The sequence below is a fragment of the Pelobates fuscus genome, chromosome 8, assembly GCF_036172605.1.
Source record: "Pelobates fuscus isolate aPelFus1 chromosome 8, aPelFus1.pri, whole genome shotgun sequence".
NCBI classification, from domain to species: Eukaryota; Metazoa; Chordata; class Amphibia; order Anura; family Pelobatidae; genus Pelobates; species Pelobates fuscus.
The window spans coordinates 178310881-178327454 of record NC_086324.1 but is presented as its reverse complement, the minus strand read 5'-3'; the positions used below and the strand labels follow the sequence as shown (position 1 = coordinate 178327454).

Sequence of the window (16574 nt, the reverse complement as noted above, 5' to 3'; positions counted from 1 at the left end):
CTTTACCCGGCCTGGGCGGCGCCGTGACCGAGCTGCAGACCTTGGTAGAGGAGCTTCTGTAACCCTTTACCCGACCTGGGGGGCGCCGTGGCCGAGCTGCAGACCTTGGTAGAGGAGCTTCTGTAACCCTTTACCCGGCCTGGGCGGCGCCGTGACCGAGCTGCAGACCTTGGTAGAGGAGCTTCTGTAACCCTTTACCCGGCCTGGGGGGCGCCGTGGCCGAGCTGCAGACCTTGGTAGAGGAGCTTCTGTAACCCTTTACCCCGCCTGGGGGCGCGTGGCCGAGCTGCAGACCTTGGTAGAGGAGCTTCTGTAACCCTTTACCGGGACTGACAGGAAGTGCTCCCAGTGAGTGATGAACGGCTCAGCCATGTTCGTGAGGAAGGTAAGCTGGTACAGGTGAGGAGAAAGTGATCCACAAAGATGCTGGAAGCTAATAGGAACAGAGGGGCTGGGGAAAGGGTGTCGGGAGGCATGACTTTTATGTATAGTTTCTCTATGTAAAAGCATTCGTAGGTGAAATTATCCAGGGCCGGTCTAGTCTCTGCACAATGCACTGTGAGAGTTCTATCTAGATATTACCCATAATGCACTGTGAGAGTTCTATCTAGATATTACCCATAATGCACTGTGAGAGTTATATCTCGATGTTACCCATAATGCACTGTGAAAGTTATATCCAGATATTGCCCATAATGCACTGTGAGAGTTATATCTAGATATTACCCATAGTGCACTGTGAGAGTTATATCCAGATATTACCCATAATGCACTGTGGGAGTTCTATCCAGATATTACCCATAATGCACTGTGAGAGTTATATCTAGATGTTACCCATAATGCACTGTGAGAGTTATATCCAGATATTACCCATAATGCACTGTGAGAGTTATATCTAGATATTACCCATAATGCACTGTGAGAGTTATATCCAGATATTACCCATAATGCACTGTGAGAGTTATATCTCAATGTTACCCATAATGCACTGTGAGAGTTATATCCAGATATTACCCATAATGCACTGTGAGAGTTATATCTAGATATTACCCATAGTGCACTGTGAGAGTTATATCCAGATATTACCCATAATGCACTGTGAGAGTTCTATCCAGATATTACCCATAATGCACTGTGAGAGTTATATCTAGATGTTACCCATAATGCACTGTGAGAGTTATATCCAGGTATTACCCATAATGCACTGTGAGAGTTATATCCAGATATTACCCATAATGCACTGTGAGAGTTATATCTAGATGTTACCCATAAAGCACTGTGAGGGTTAGATCGAGATATTACCCATAATGCACTGTGAGAGTTCTATCTAGATGTTACCCATAAAGCACTGTGAGAGTTCTATCTGGATATTACCCATAGTGCACTGTGAGAGTTCTATCCAGATATTACCCATAATGCACTGTGAGAGTTATATCTAATCTCATCTCCCCGTCCTCCCAGGCCTCCCTCTGTCAGTCCTTACACACTCCCAGCCACAGTCTATATCGCATTCCACAGCCAGACTCATCTCCCTGTCCTCCCGGGCCTCCCTCTGTCAGTCCTTACACACTCCCAGCCACAGTCTATATCGCATTCCACAGCCAGACTCATCTCCCCGTCCTCCTGGGCCTCCCTCTGTCAGTCCTTACACACTCCCAGCCACAGTCTATATCGCATTCCACAGTCAGACTCATCTCCCCGTCCTCCCGGGCCTCCCTCTGTCAGTCCTTACACACTCCCAGCCACAGTCTATATCGCATTCCACAGCCAGACTCATCTCCCCGTCCTCCCGGGCCTCCCTCTGTCAGTCCTTACACACTCCCAGCCACAGTCTATATCGCATTCCACAGCCAGACTCATCTCCCCGTCCTCCCGGGCCTCCCTCTGTCAGTCCTTACACACTCCCAGCCACAGTCTATATCGCATTCCACAGCCAGACTCATCTCCCCGTCCTCCCGGGCCTCCCTCTGTCAGTCCTTACACACTCCCAGCCACAGTCTATATCGCATTCCACAGCCAGACTCATCTCCCTGTCCTCCCGGGCCTCCCTCTGTCAGTCCTTACACACTCCCAGCCACAGTCTATATCGCATTCCATAGCCAGACTCATCTCCCTGTCCTCCCAGGCCTCCCTCTGTCAGTCCTCACACACTCCCAGCCACAGTCTATATCGCATTCCATAGCCAGACTCATCTCCCCATCCTCCCAGGCCTCCCTCTGTCAGTCCTTACACACTCCCAGCCACAGTCTATATCGCATTCCACAGCCAGACTCATCTCCCTGTCCTCCCGAGCCTCCCTCTGTCAGTCCTTACACACTCCCAGCCACAGTCTATATCGCATTCCACAGCCAGACTCGTCCTCCCGGGCCTCCCTCTGTCAGTCCTTACACACTCCCAGCCACAGTCTATATCGCATTCCACAGCCAGACTCATCTCCCCGTCCTCCCAGGCCTCCCTCTGTCAGTCCTTACACACTCCCAGCCACAGTCTATATCGCATTCCACAGCCAGACTCATCATCCCGTCCTCCCAGGCCTCCCTCTGTCAGTCCTTACACACTCCCAGCCACAGTCTATATCGCATTCCACAGCCAGACTCATCTCCCCGTCCTCCCAGGCCTCCCTCTGTCAGTCCTTACACACTCCCAGCCACAGTCTATATCGCATTCCACAGCCAGACTCATCTTCCCGTCCTCCCAGGCCTCCCTCTGTCAGTCCTTACACACTCCCAGCCACAGTCTATATCGCATTCCACAGCCAGACTCATCTCCCCGTCCTCCTGGGCCTCCCTCTGTCAGTCCTTACACACTCCCAGCCACAGTCTATATCGCATTCCACAGCCAGACTCATCTTCCCGTCCTCCCGGGCCTCCCTCTGTCAGTCCTTACACACTCCCAGCCACAGTCTATATCGCATTCCACAGCCAGACTCATCTCCCCGTCCTCCCAGGCCTCCCTCTGTCAGTCCTTACACACTCCCAGCCACAGTCTATATCGCATTCCACAGCCAGACTCATCATCCCGTCCTCCCAGGCCTCCCTCTGTCAGTCCTTACACACTCCCAGCCACAGTCTATATCGCATTCCACAGCCAGACTCATCTTCCCGTCCTCCCGGGCCTCCCTCTGTCAGTCCTTACACACTCCCAGCCACAGTCTATATCGCATTCCACAGCCAGACTCATCTCCCCGTCCTCCCAGGCCTCCCTCTGTCAGTCCTTACACACTCCCAGCCACAGTCTATATCGCATTCCACAGCCAGACTCATCATCCCGTCCTCCCAGGCCTCCCTCTGTCAGTCCTTACACACTCCCAGCCACAGTCTATATCGCATTCCACAGCCAGACTCATCTCCCCGTCCTCCTGGGCCTCCCTCTGTCAGTCCTTACACACTCCCAGCCACAGTCTATATCGCATTCCACAGCCAGACTCATCTCCCCGTCCTCCTGGGCCTCCCTCTGTCAGTCCTTACACACTCCCAGCCACAGTCTATATCGCATTCCACAGCCAGACTCATCATCCCGTCCTCCCAGGCCTCCCTCTGTCAGTCCTTACACACTCCCAGCCACAGTCTATATCGCATTCCACAGCCAGACTCATCTTCCCGTCCCCCAGGCCTCCCTCTGTCAGTCCTTACACACTCCCAGCCACAGTCTATATCGCATTCCACAGCCAGACTCATCTCCCCGTCCTCCCGGGCCTCCCTCTGTCAGTCCTTACACACTCCCAGCCACAGTCTATATCGCATTCCACAGCCAGACTCATCTCCCCGTCCTCCTGGGCCTCCCTCTGTCAGTCCTTACACACTCCCAGCCACAGTCTATATCGCATTCCATAGCCAGACTCATCTCCCCATCCTCCCAGGCCTCCCTCTGTCAGTCCTTACACACTCCCAGCCACAGTCTATATCGCATTCCACAGCCAGACTCATCATCCTGTCCTCCCGAGCCTCCCTCTGTCAGTCCTTACACACTCCCAGCCACAGTCTATATCGCATTCCACAGCCAGACTCATCTCCCCGTCCTCCTGGGCCTCCCTCTGTCAGTCCTTACACACTCCCAGCCACAGTCTATATCGCATTCCACAGCCAGACTCATCTCCCCGTCCTCCTGGGCCTCCCTCTGTCAGTCCTTACACACTCCCAGCCACAGTCTATATCGCATTCCACAGCCAGACTCATCTCCCCGTCCTCCTGGGCCTCCCTCTGTCAGTCCTTACACACTCCCAGCCACAGTCTATATCGCATTCCATAGCCAGACTCATCTCCCCGTCCTCCCAGGCCTCCCTCTGTCAGTCCTTACACACTCCCAGCCACAGTCTATATCGCATTCCACAGCCAGACTCATCATCCTGTCCTCCCGAGCCTCCCTCTGTCAGTCCTTACACACTCCCAGCCACAGTCTATATCGCATTCCACAGCCAGACTCGTCCTCCCGGGCCTCCCTCTGTCAGTCCTCACACACTCCCAGCCACAGTCTATATCGCATTCCACAGCCAGACTCATCATCCCGTCCTCCCAGGCCTCCCTCTGTCAGTCCTTACACACTCCCAGCCACAGTCTATATCGCATTCCACAGCCAGACTCATCTCCCTGTCCTCCCGGGCCTCCCTCTGTCAGTCCTTACACACTCCCAGCCACAGTCTATATCGCATTCCACAGCCAGACTCATCATCCCGTCCTCCCAGGCCTCCCTCTGTCAGTCCTTACACACTCCCAGCCACAGTCTATATCGCATTCCACAGCCAGACTCATCATCCCGTCCTCCCAGGCCTCCCTCTGTCAGTCCTTACACACTCCCAGCCACAGTCTATATCGCATTCCACAGCCAGACTCATCATCCCGTCCTCCCAGGCCTCCCTCTGTCAGTCCTTACACACTCCCAGCCACAGTCTATATCGCATTCCACAGCCAGACTCATCATCCCGTCCTCCCAGGCCTCCCTCTGTCAGTCCTTACACACTCCCAGCCACAGTCTATATCGCATTCCACAGCCAGACTCATCTCCCTGTCCTCCCGGGCCTCCCTCTGTCAGTCCTTACACACTCCCAGCCACAGTCTATATCGCATTCCACAGCCAGACTCATCTCCCCGTCCTCCTGGGCCTCCCTCTGTCAGTCCTTACACACTCCCAGCCACAGTCTATATCGCATTCCACAGCCAGACTCATCTCCCCGTCCTCCCGGGCCTCCCTCTGTCAGTCCTTACACACTCCCAGCCACAGTCTATATCGCATTCCACAGCCAGACTCATCTTCCCGTCCTCCCAGGCCTCCCTCGGTCAGTCCTTATGTGGTGGAATCTCGGTAAAAATAAATTTAGTAGGCTAATTTTTTAGGCTTTAGATTGCCACGTGGTATGTGTACGTGCATATACTGATGTATCGGTCGGTTGGTTGCACGTGGCAACGATACAATCAGTAGTGTACGGAGCATGTGCAGAAATACAGGATATAGAGAATTCCCCTCCTCCATTGTGCTGGGCAAGCCATGTGGTCAAACATGAAGTTAGTCTTTGTTCTGTTGATTGGGTAAGAGTACGTGTGGGTGGAGCTTATTATGGGAGGAGTTATATGCCTATATAAGGGACCTACACTGTATGTTCGGGGCTCAGACCTTGCTGTTTTTTGGTGACATTAGTCCCTCTGAGTCCCGGTCGGTGAATCGATTAAAGATCTCTTCCTTCCTGAAGAAACCTGTGTCCATCTCTCTGTGCTTGGCTTCCGTCAGTTTCTCCGGTATCACTTACACTTCCCATAAGGTATGGGGCTCAATTTAAGATTCTGGTGCTTGCTTACAAGTCCCTACGTAATGCAGCTCCCCCCTACCTATCCTCCCTAATACACGGTATGTCCCATCTAGGCCCCTGCGCTCTGACGGAGACCTACTTCTATCCTCTGTCCGTACTCCCACCTCTGATGCTCACCTTCAAGACTTCTCCAGGGCTGCACCGTTCCTGTGGAACTCCCTTCCCTTTTCCATTAGACTCACCCAATCTGCACTCATTCAAAAATCATTGAAAGTTCAAATGCGTATCAATTAAACTGGGAACGGCTTTCCCTCCCTCTTGGTCCCTCATCTCACTAGCTCGCTTCACTTTCTTTCCTCCAAACGTGTCATTTTGACTGTAAAGCCTATTTCCCTTATATTAAGACAGCTGCTAGCCATGCAGTGTGAGCAGGTAGCCATGCATTGTCAGCTAGCCATGCATTGTCAGCTAGCCATGCATTGTCAGCTAGCCATCCAATGTGAGCAGGTAACCATGCATTGTCAGCTAGCCATGCAGTGTGAGCAGGTAGCCATGCATTGTCAGCTAGCCATGCAGTGTCAGCTTGCCATCCAATGTGAGCAGGTAGCCATTCATTGTCAGCTAGCCATCCAATGTGAGCAGGTAGCCATGCATTGTCAGCTAGCCATGCAGTGTGAGCAGGTAGCCATGCATTGTCAGCTAGCCATGCAGTGTGAGCAGGTAGCCATGCATTGTCAGCTAGCCATGCAGTGTGATCAGGTAGCCATGCAGTGTCAGCTACCCATGCAGTGTGAGCAGGTAGCCATGCATTGTCAGCTAGCCATCCAATGTGAGCAGGTAGCCATGCATTGTCAGCTAGCCATGCAGTGTGAGCAGGTAGCCATGCATTGTCAGCTACCCATGCAGTGTGATCAGGTAGCCATCCAATGTGAGCAGGTAGCCATGCAGTGTCAGCTAGCCATCCAATGTGAGCAGGTAGCCATGCATTGTCAGCTAGCCATGCAGTGTGAGTAGGTAGCCATGCAGTGTCAGCTACTAGCCATGCAGTTGTTTCAGGTAGCCATGCAGTGTCAGCTAGCCATGCAGTGTGAGCAGGTAGCCATGCAGTGTCAGCTAGCCATCCAATGTGAGCAGGTAGCCATGCATTGTCAGCTAGCCATGCAGTGTGAGCAGGTAGCCATGCATTGTCAGCTAGCCATGCAGTGTGAGCAGGTAGCCATGCATTGTCAGCTAGCCATGCAGTGTGATCAGGTAGCCATGCAGTGTCAGCTACCCATGTAGTGTGAGCAGGTAGCCATGCATTGTCAGCTAGCCATGCAGTGTGAGCAGGTAGCCATGCATTGTCAGCTAGCCATGCAGTGTGAGCAGGTAGCCATGCATTGTCAGCTAGCCATGCAGTGTGATCAGGTAGCCATGCAGTGTCAGCTACCCATGTAGTGTGAGCAGGTAGCCATGCATTGTCAGCTAGCCATCCAATGTGAGCAGGTAGCCATGCATTGTCAGCTAGCCATCCAATGTGAGCAGGTAGCCATGCATTGTCAGCTAGCCATGCAGTGTGAGTAGGTAGCCATGCAGTGTCAGCTACTAGCCATGCAGTTGTTTCAGGTAGCCATGCAGTGTCAGCTAGCCATGCAGTGTGAGCAGGTAGCCATGCAGTGTCAGCTAGCCATCCAATGTGAGCAGGTAGCCATGCAGTGTCAGCTACTAGCCATGCAGTGTCAGCTACTAGCCATGCAGTGTCAGGTAGCCATGCAGTGTGAGGAGGTAGCCATGCAGTGTCAGCTAGCCATGCAGTGTGAGCAGGTAGCCATGCATTGTCAGCTAGCCATGCAGTGTGAGCAGGTAGCCATGCATTGTCAGCTACCCATGCAGTGTGATCAGGTAGCCATGCATTGTCAGCTAGCCATCCAATGTGAGCAGGTAGCCATGCATTGTCAGCTAGCCATCCAATGTGAGCAGGTAGCCATGCATTGTCAGCTAGCCATGCAGTGTGAGTAGGTAGCCATGCAGTGTCAGCTACTAGCCATGCAGTTGTTTCAGGTAGCCATGCAGTGTCAGCTAGCCATGCAGTGTGAGCAGGTAGCCATGCAGTGTCAGCTAGCCATCCAATGTGAGCAGGTAGCCATGCAGTGTCAGCTACTAGCCATGCAGTGTCAGCTACTAGCCATGCAGTGTCAGGTAGCCATGCAGTGTGAGGAGGTAGCCATGCAGTGTCAGGTAGCCATGCAGTGTGAGGAGGTAGCCATGCATTGTCAGGTAGCTATGCAGTGAGTTGTTTTTCCTGCTAGGCTCTGTACAGTAAGGAAGCAAGGTGATGTGGGCCCCTCCCATTAGAGCCACACCTGTCCTATGTATGTTTCCAGGTTAGAGAGTGGGAGAGGGGACACTTAGCTCTGCAGTCACCTGGACTCCGGACAATGAGGGATTTGCACTGAGCAGGTGAGAAGCCTCACAATGTCAGATAGCCCTGTGTGTTACAGTGACAGCCCTGTGTGTTACAGTGACAGCCCTGTGTGTTACAGTGACAGCCCTGTGTGTTACAGTGACAGCCCTGTGTGTTACAGTGACAGCCCTGTGTGTTACAGTGACAGCCCTGTGTGTTACAGAGACAGCCCTGTGTGTTACAGTGACAGATAGCCCTGTGTGTTACAGAGACAGATAGCTCTGTGTGTTACAGTGACAGATAGCCCTGTGTGTTACAGTGACAGCCCTGTGTGTTACAGTGACAGCCCTGTGTGTTACAGTGACAGCCCTGTGTGTTACAGAGACAGATAGCCCTGTGTGTTACAGTGACAGATAGCCCTGTGTGTTACAGTGACAGATAGCCCTGTGTGTTACAGTGACAGATAGCCCTGTGTGTTACAGTGACAGATAGCCCTGTGTGTTACAGTGACAGATAGCCCTGTGTGTTACAGTGACAGATAGCCCTGTGTGTTACAGTGACATATAGCCCTGTGTGTTACTGTGTCCGATAGCCCTGTGTGTTACTGTGTCAGATAGCCCTGTGTGTTACTGTGTCAGATAGCCCTGTGTGTTACTGTGTCAGATAGCCCTGTGTGTTACAGTGACAGATAGCCCTGTGTGTTACAGAGACAGCCCTGTGTGTTACTGTGTCAGATAGCCCTGTGTGTTACAGTGACAGATAGCCCTGTGTGTTACAGAGACAGATAGCCCTGTGTGTTACTGTGTCAGATAGCCCTGTGTGTTACTGTGTCAGATAGCCCTGTGTGTTACAGTGACAGCCCTGTGTGTTACAGTGACAGATAGCCCTGTGTGTTACAGAGACAGATAGCCCTGTGTGTTACAGAGACAGATAGCCCTGTGTGTTACAGTGACAGATAGCCCTGTGTGTTACAGAGACAGCCCTGTGTGTTACAGAGACAGATAGCCCTGTGTGTTACAGAGACAGATAGCCCTGTGTGTTACAGAGACAGATAGCCCTGTGTGTTACAGTGACAGATAGCCCTGTGTGTTACAGAGACAGATAGCCCTGTGTGTTACAGAGACAGATAGCCCTGTGTGTTTTAGAGACAGATAGCCCTGTGTGTTACAGTGACAGATAGCCCTGTGTGTTACAGTGACAGATAGCCCTGTGTGTTACTGTGTCAGATAGCCCTGTGTGTTACAGTGACAGATAGCTGTGTCTGTTACAGTGTGTGGTAGATAGCCCTGTGTGTTACAGTGACAGATAGCTGTGTCTGTTACAGTGTGTGGTAGATAGCTGTGTGTGTCACAATGTTTCACTTGTTCTTCTGGTTTAACTCGCCTGCAGTTATTCACGTCACTAGTCTGGGCTTCACAGCCTGACACCTCTAGGACCGAGTGTAATACACAGCCTGACACCTCTAGGACTGAGCGTAATACATAGTCTGACACCTCTAGGACTGAGTGTAATACACAGTCTGACACCTCTAGGACTGAACGTAATACACAGGCTGACACCTCTAGGACTGAACGTAATACACAGTTTGACACCTCTAGGACTGAGCGTAATACACAGTCTGACACCTCTAGGACTGAGTGTAATACACAGTCTGACACCTCTAGGACTGAGCATAATACACAGTCTGACACCTCTAGGACTGAGTGTAATACACAGTCTGACACCTCTAGGACTGAGCGTAATACATAGTCTGACACCTCTAGGACTGAGTGTAATACATAGTCTGACACCTCTAGGACTGAGCGTAATACATAGTCTGACACCTCTAGGACTGAGCGTAATACATAGTCTGACACCTCTAGGACTGAGCGTAATACATAGTCTGACACCTCTAGGACTGAGCGTAATACACAGTCTGACACCTCTAGGACAGGACAATTTGTTCTGGTTATATTTGGTAACTCAGAAACTTTCAGAAAGAGACATACAGACAGAGAGAATGTGGGGAAGACCGGCTGCTTAAACAGTCACACAGATACAAACATTCTCTCTGTGCAGTAATTAAATGCGTCACAATTAGTTCTCACAAGTTTTCCATCACAATGCTGTCTAACCAGTCGCCCTGCAGGTAGGATCATGCACCAAGGGCACATTACCCCACTTTAGACTTATTTCTGCCTCTCTAGAATCCCCTCCACTCTTCTAGACTGATATCTGCTTCTCCAGAACAATCCCGCTCTTCTAGACGGATATCTGCTTCTCTAGAATTATCCCGCTCTTCTAGACGGATATCTGCTTCTCTAGAATTATCCCGCTCTTCTAGACGGATATCTGCTTCTCTAGAATTATCCCACTCTTCTAGACTGATATCTGGTTCTCCAGAACGATCCCGCTCTTCTAGACTATCTGCTTCTCCAGAACGATCCCGCTCTTCTAGACTGATATCTGCTTCTCCAGAATTATCCTGCTCTTCTAGACTGATATCTGCTTCTCCAGAACGATCCCGCTCTTCTAGACTGATATCTGCTTCTCCAGAACGATCTCGCTCTTCTAGACTGATATCTGCTTCTCCAGAATTATCCCGCTCTTCTAGACTGATATCTGCTTCTCCAGAATTATCCCACTCTTCTAGACTGATATCTGGTTCTCCAGAACGATCCTGCTCTTCTAGACGGATATCTGCTTCTCTAGAATTATCCCGCTCTTCTAGACGGATATCTGCTTCTCTAGAATTATCCCACTCTTCTAGACTGATATCTGGTTCTCCAGAACGATCCCGCTCTTCTAGACTGATATCTGCTTCTCCAGAATTATCCCGCTCTTCTAGACTGATATCTGCTTCTCCAGAATTATCCCACTCTTCTAGATTGATATCTGCTTCTCCAGAACGATCCCGCTCTTCTAGACGGATATCTGCTTCTCTAGAATTATCCCACTCTGCTAGACGGATATCTGCTTATCTAGAATTATCCCGCTCTGCTAGACTGATATCTGCTTCTCTAGAATTATCCCACTCTGCTAGACGGATATCTGCTTATCTAGAATTATCCCACTCTTCTAGACTGATATCTGGTTCTCCAGAACGATCCTGCTCTTCTAGACTGATATCTGGTTCTCCAGAACGATCCTGCTCTTCTAGACGGATATCTGCTTCTCTAGAATTATCCCGCTCTTCTAGACGGATATCTGCTTCTCTAGAATTATCCCACTCTTCTAGACTGATATCTGGTTCTCCAGAACGATCCCGCTCTTCTAGACTGATATCTGCTTCTCCAGAATGATCCCGCTCTTCTAGACTGATATCTGCTTCTCCAGAATTATCCCGCTCTTCTAGACTGATATCTGCTTCTCCAGAACGATCCCGCTCTTCTAGACTGATATCTGCTTCTCCAGAACGATCCCGCTCTTCTAGACGGATATCTGCTTCTCTAGAATTATCCCACTCTGCTAGACGGATATCTGCTTATCTAGAATTATCCCGCTCTGCTAGACTGATATCTGCTTCTCTAGAATTATCCCACTCTGCTAGACGGATATCTGCTTATCTAGAATTATCCCGCTCTGCTAGACTGATATCTGCTTATCTAGAATTATCCCGCTCTTCTAGACGGATATCTGCTTCTCTAGAATTATCTATGTCTCTAGGATGAACCTCTACTCTTCTGATATCTGGTGAACTGCCATCCGCTGGGGGGGGGGGGGGGGGGGGGGCTCAGACATCACTGTGGCAGCTTGATCTGAGTACTTTAGCAGAGACTGGCTGAGCGGCTGTAATAACCTCTGTAAATCCTGATATACTGTACCAGCATTGTAAGGGTTAATATACTGTGACATTGGCCATATGTGGAATGTTATTATCATTGCATTCTGGGCTCTCATCTCTGGTAGAGTATTTGGTTACATTGCGGTTTCGACATTGGTGGTCCGTTATCTGGCCCGTGTGTGGAAGTCATGGACTGATCTGAACATAAAGAGAACTTCTATCACAGGCTGAGACTTGTTCTTCTGTCAGCTGCTCTGTGTGTTCTTTAACTTGCTCTTACTAGAATGCCGGGGGGAACCATCAATCGCAATAAATCTGGGAATTTGGTGTCTGATGTGCTTGTGTGGATCTCAACTCATTTCCTGAGGGACATCAGACCAGCAGATGCCTGGAGTTCTTCAGATGTGTTACTACAAAAATGCATCTCTTGGTCCCTGTCATAACAATGTATATCCACGTATCTCTGAAATACTAGGGAGGAACGGTCCTTGTAGGAAGTATATGGAGGCTGACATGTGTTTCCCTAAAGTCTCTTTCATGTTCATTTCTTATATAGAAATGTCTCCCATTTTATTAATATGTAGTATGTGCTGCTAGGGCCCAACATCAGGTATAAATGCCCCCCAAATCACCCAACGTCATACAATCTGCTCCCCAAATCACCCAACGTCATACAGTCTGCCCCCCAATTCACCCAACATCATAGAGTCTGCCCCCCTCCCCCAATCACCCAACGTCGCCTGCTCCCCAAATCACCCAACGTCACACAGTCGGACCCCCAATTCACCCAACGTCATAGTCTGCCCATCCAATCTCCCAACGTCGACTGCTCCCCAAATCACCCAACGTCACATAGTCTGCCCCCCAATTCACCCAACGTCGTCTGCTCTCCAAATCACCCAACGTCATACAGTCTGCCCCCCAAATCACCCGACGTCATTCAGTGTTTCCCCCCCCAAATCACCCAACGTTGTCTGCTCACACAGCCTGCTGCCCAGTTTGTCTGATGTCACAGTTTGCTCCCCAGTTTGTCTGATGTCACACAGTTTGCTCCCCAGTTTGTCTGATGTCACAGTTTGCTCCCCAGTTTGTCTGATGTCACAGTTTGCTCCCCAGTTTGTCTGATGTCACACAGTTTGCTCCCCAGTTTGTCTGATGTCACAGTTTGCTCCCCAGTTTGTCTGATGTCACAGTTTGCTCCCCAGTTTGTCTGATGTCACACAGTTTGCTCCCCAGTTTGTCTGATGTCACACAGTTTGCTCCCCTGTTTATCTGATGTCACACAGTTTGCTCCCCGGATTGTCTGATGTCACACAGTTTGCTCCCCAGTTTATCTGATGTCACAGTTTGCTCCCCAGTTTGTCTGATGTCACAGTTTGCTCCCCAGTTTGTCTGATGTCACACAGTTTGCTCCCCAGTTTGTCTGATGTCACAGTTTGCTCCCCAGTTTGTCTGATGTCACAGTTTGCTCCCCAGTTTGTCTGATGTCACACAGTTTGCTCCCCAGTTTGTCTGATGTCACACAGTTTGCTCCCCAGTTTGTCTGATGTCACAGTTTGCTCCCCAGTTTGTCTGATGTCACAGTTTGCTCCCCTGTTTATCTGATGTCACAGTTTGCTCCCCAGTTTGTCTGATGTCACACAGTTTGCTCCCCAGTTTGTCTGATGTCACAGTTTGCTCCCCAGTTTGTCTGATGTCACAGTTTGCTCCCCAGTTTGTCTGATGTCACACAGTTTGCTCCCCTGTTTATCTGATGTCACACAGTTTGCTCCCCGGTTTGTCTGATGTCACAGTTTGCTCCCCAGTTTGTCTGATGTCACACAGTTTGCTCCCCTGTTTATCTGATGTCACAGTTTGCTCCCCACTTTGTCTGATGTCACAGTTTGCTCCCCAGTTTGTCTGATGTCACAGTTTGCTCCCCAGTTTGTCTGATGTCACAGTTTGATCCCCAGTTTGTCTGATGTCAAATAGTTTGCTCCCCTGTTTATCTGATGTCACAGTTTGCTCCCCAGTTTGTCTGATGTCACACAGTCTGCTCCCCAGTTTGTCTGATGTCACACAGTCTGCTCCCCAGTTTGTCTGATGTCACAGTTTGCTCCCCTGTTTATCTGATGTCACAGTTTGCTCCCCAGTTTGTCTGATGTCACAGTTTGCTCCCCAGTTTGTCTGATGTCACAGTTTGCTCCCCAGTTTGTCTGATGTCACACAGTTTGCTCCCCAGTTTGTCTGATGTCACACAGTTTGCTCCCCAGTTTATCTGATGTCACAGTTTGCTCCCGTTTATCTGATGTCACAGTTTCCTCCCCAGTTTGTCTGATGTCACACAGTTTGCTCCCCAGTTTGTCTGATGTCACACAGTTTGCTCCCCAGTTTGTCTGATGTCACAGTTTGCTCCCCAGTTTGTCTGATGTCACACAGTTTGCTCCCCTGTTTATCTGATGTCACAGTTTGCTCCCCAGTTTGTCTGATGTCACAGTTTGCTCCCGTTTATCTGATGTCACAGTTTGCTCCCCAGTTTGTATGATGTCACACAGTTTGCTCCCCAGTTTATCTGATGTCACAGTTTGCTCCCCAGTTTGTCTGATGTCACACAGTTTGCTCCCCAGTTTGTCTGATGTCACACAGTTTGCTCCCCAGTTTGTCTGATGTCACACAGTTTGCTCCCCAGTTTGTCTGATGTCACACAGTTTGCTCCCCAGTTTGTCTGATGTCACACAGTTTGCTCCCCAGTTTGTCTGATGTCACACAGTTTGCTCCCCTGTTTATCTGATGTCACAGTTTGCTCCCCAGTTTGTATGATGTCACACAGTTTGCTCCCCAGTTTGTCTGATGTCACACAGTTTGCTCCCCAGTTTATCTGATGTCACAGTTTCCTCCCCAGTTTGTCTGATGTCACACAGTTTGCTCCCCTGTTTATCTGATGTCACAGGTTGCTCCCCAGTTTGTCTGATGTCACACAGTTTGCTCCCCAGTTTATCTGATGTCACAGTTTGCTCCCCAGTTTATCTGATGTCACACAGTTTGCTCCCCAGTTTGTCTGATGTCACAGTTTGCTCCCCAGTTTGTCTGATGTCACACAGTTTGCTCCCCAGTTTATCTGATGTCACAGTTTGCTCCCCAGTTTGTCTGATGTCACACAGTTTGCTCCCCAGTTTGTCTGATGTCACACAGTTTGCTCCCCAGTTTGTCTGATGTCACACAGTTTGCTCCCCAATCTGAGTATTTATTTTCCCCCAAGCTGCCGATATCTCACAGAAACACGTAAATCTTTCAGCATTCGGTTTATTCTGTTTGACATGGAATGAGAATCCTGTGTAAATCAGAACGTTAACCATCCACAAATAATGGAATGGCTCTGTTTGACGGACGTGTGGAAATCAGGGATTCGGGAATAATTTAGGATAGTTACCTTGGTGCAGGGCGTTTCAAGGTTAAAATGTTTAAATCCAGGGTTTGTCCTTTCTGACATTTAACTCTGCAGAATCTGGAATTTTAGCCACGGATGGAAGGAGAGTAAAACAAGGCACAGGAGAATTAAGGAGACAGTTTGGAAATCAGAGCTGGATTGTGATTGGTTTGTTGGTATTTTAGCCAATCAGGCAGCATTGGAGCATAAAAAACAAATAAATGGCTGTCAATTGAGTGACATGAAACTCAGACTTCCTGGAACAATACAAGTAAAAATAGAATGTTTGCGTAGAGTCACATTGTGCACGTTTCTAAACTGGACCTTAGTTAAAGGCGTGTGCAGCACATTGCACTGATAATACCATCTAAACTTTACCTAAACATGGGATTTCCCACTAATGGTAACTAGGAGTGTACACAGATTGTCACGGTAGCCCCATGCCCTAAACATGACACACGGGCTGCGATCGGTCTTGTTCTTTTATCTAAAACGTTGGACATTCAGTTAAGCCATCTGTTGGGGGGGGAAACAAACCTTTGAGTGAAGTTTGCAGTTCTCCTACAGCAATCGGTGGGAGAGTTAGCTATGCCGTCGTCCTGATTACCCCAAACTCCAACTCTACAACAAAATACGGTCAGTTCCCCCCAGAGAGACTTTACTCAGCTCCGCATGATGGTTTTTGGGGGGTTTCTCTCTACTTACCGGCCGGTGTCATTATTTAAGGAGCATCCTTCTTGTCTATTAGCTAAACTCATGGACAGGGGAGGGGATATCACAAAGTGTTGCTCACACTTTTAAGCCTAATTTTGACAGAATCTGTTGTATTTTTATTTTTAAAAAAATCTGTTTCTCCTTTTGCCTTCTAACAAATTTTTGAATATATAGTATTTTTTGGAGACCCAAATTAATCTTTCCGTCACTATTTCCACCATTCTAAATGTGAAATTCATTTGAAATGGAATTTTCCGCAAAGACCGGCGGGACTTTTTATGTCAAAAACCATGATTTACTAGGTCACTTTTACTGCAGTCAGAATAATGACAGAATTTAACTGTCGATTTTCAGAACACCTTGATAAATATCTCCCAATATATTCAGACATTACCGGTGAGGTTGATTAGCCCAGCATAGACTGGTTTTATTAGGAGCCCCTTCTTGAGAGCCTGGGCCATAATCATGGGGATGATCTGGTTATTAGATATGATGTAGACCTGGGAGTATCATTAGAAGGTCTTAAAATACCATCCCGTGTCAGGGACCCCTTACAATTGTTTCAGGG

General features: G+C 49.3%; 1 protein-coding gene across 1 annotated transcript in view; it reads left to right on the top strand.

Annotated features, from left to right (window-relative positions):
* Positions 1 to 8103: 8103 nt before the first annotated feature.
* BICDL2 (BICD family like cargo adaptor 2) overlaps positions 8104 to 16574 on the top strand; it is a 29924-nt gene continuing 21453 nt past the window's right edge. The window contains exon 1 of the mRNA XM_063429118.1: positions 8104 to 8179. The gene's annotated coding sequence lies outside the window, so the exon portion shown is untranslated. The remainder of the gene's footprint in view (positions 8180 to 16574) is intronic.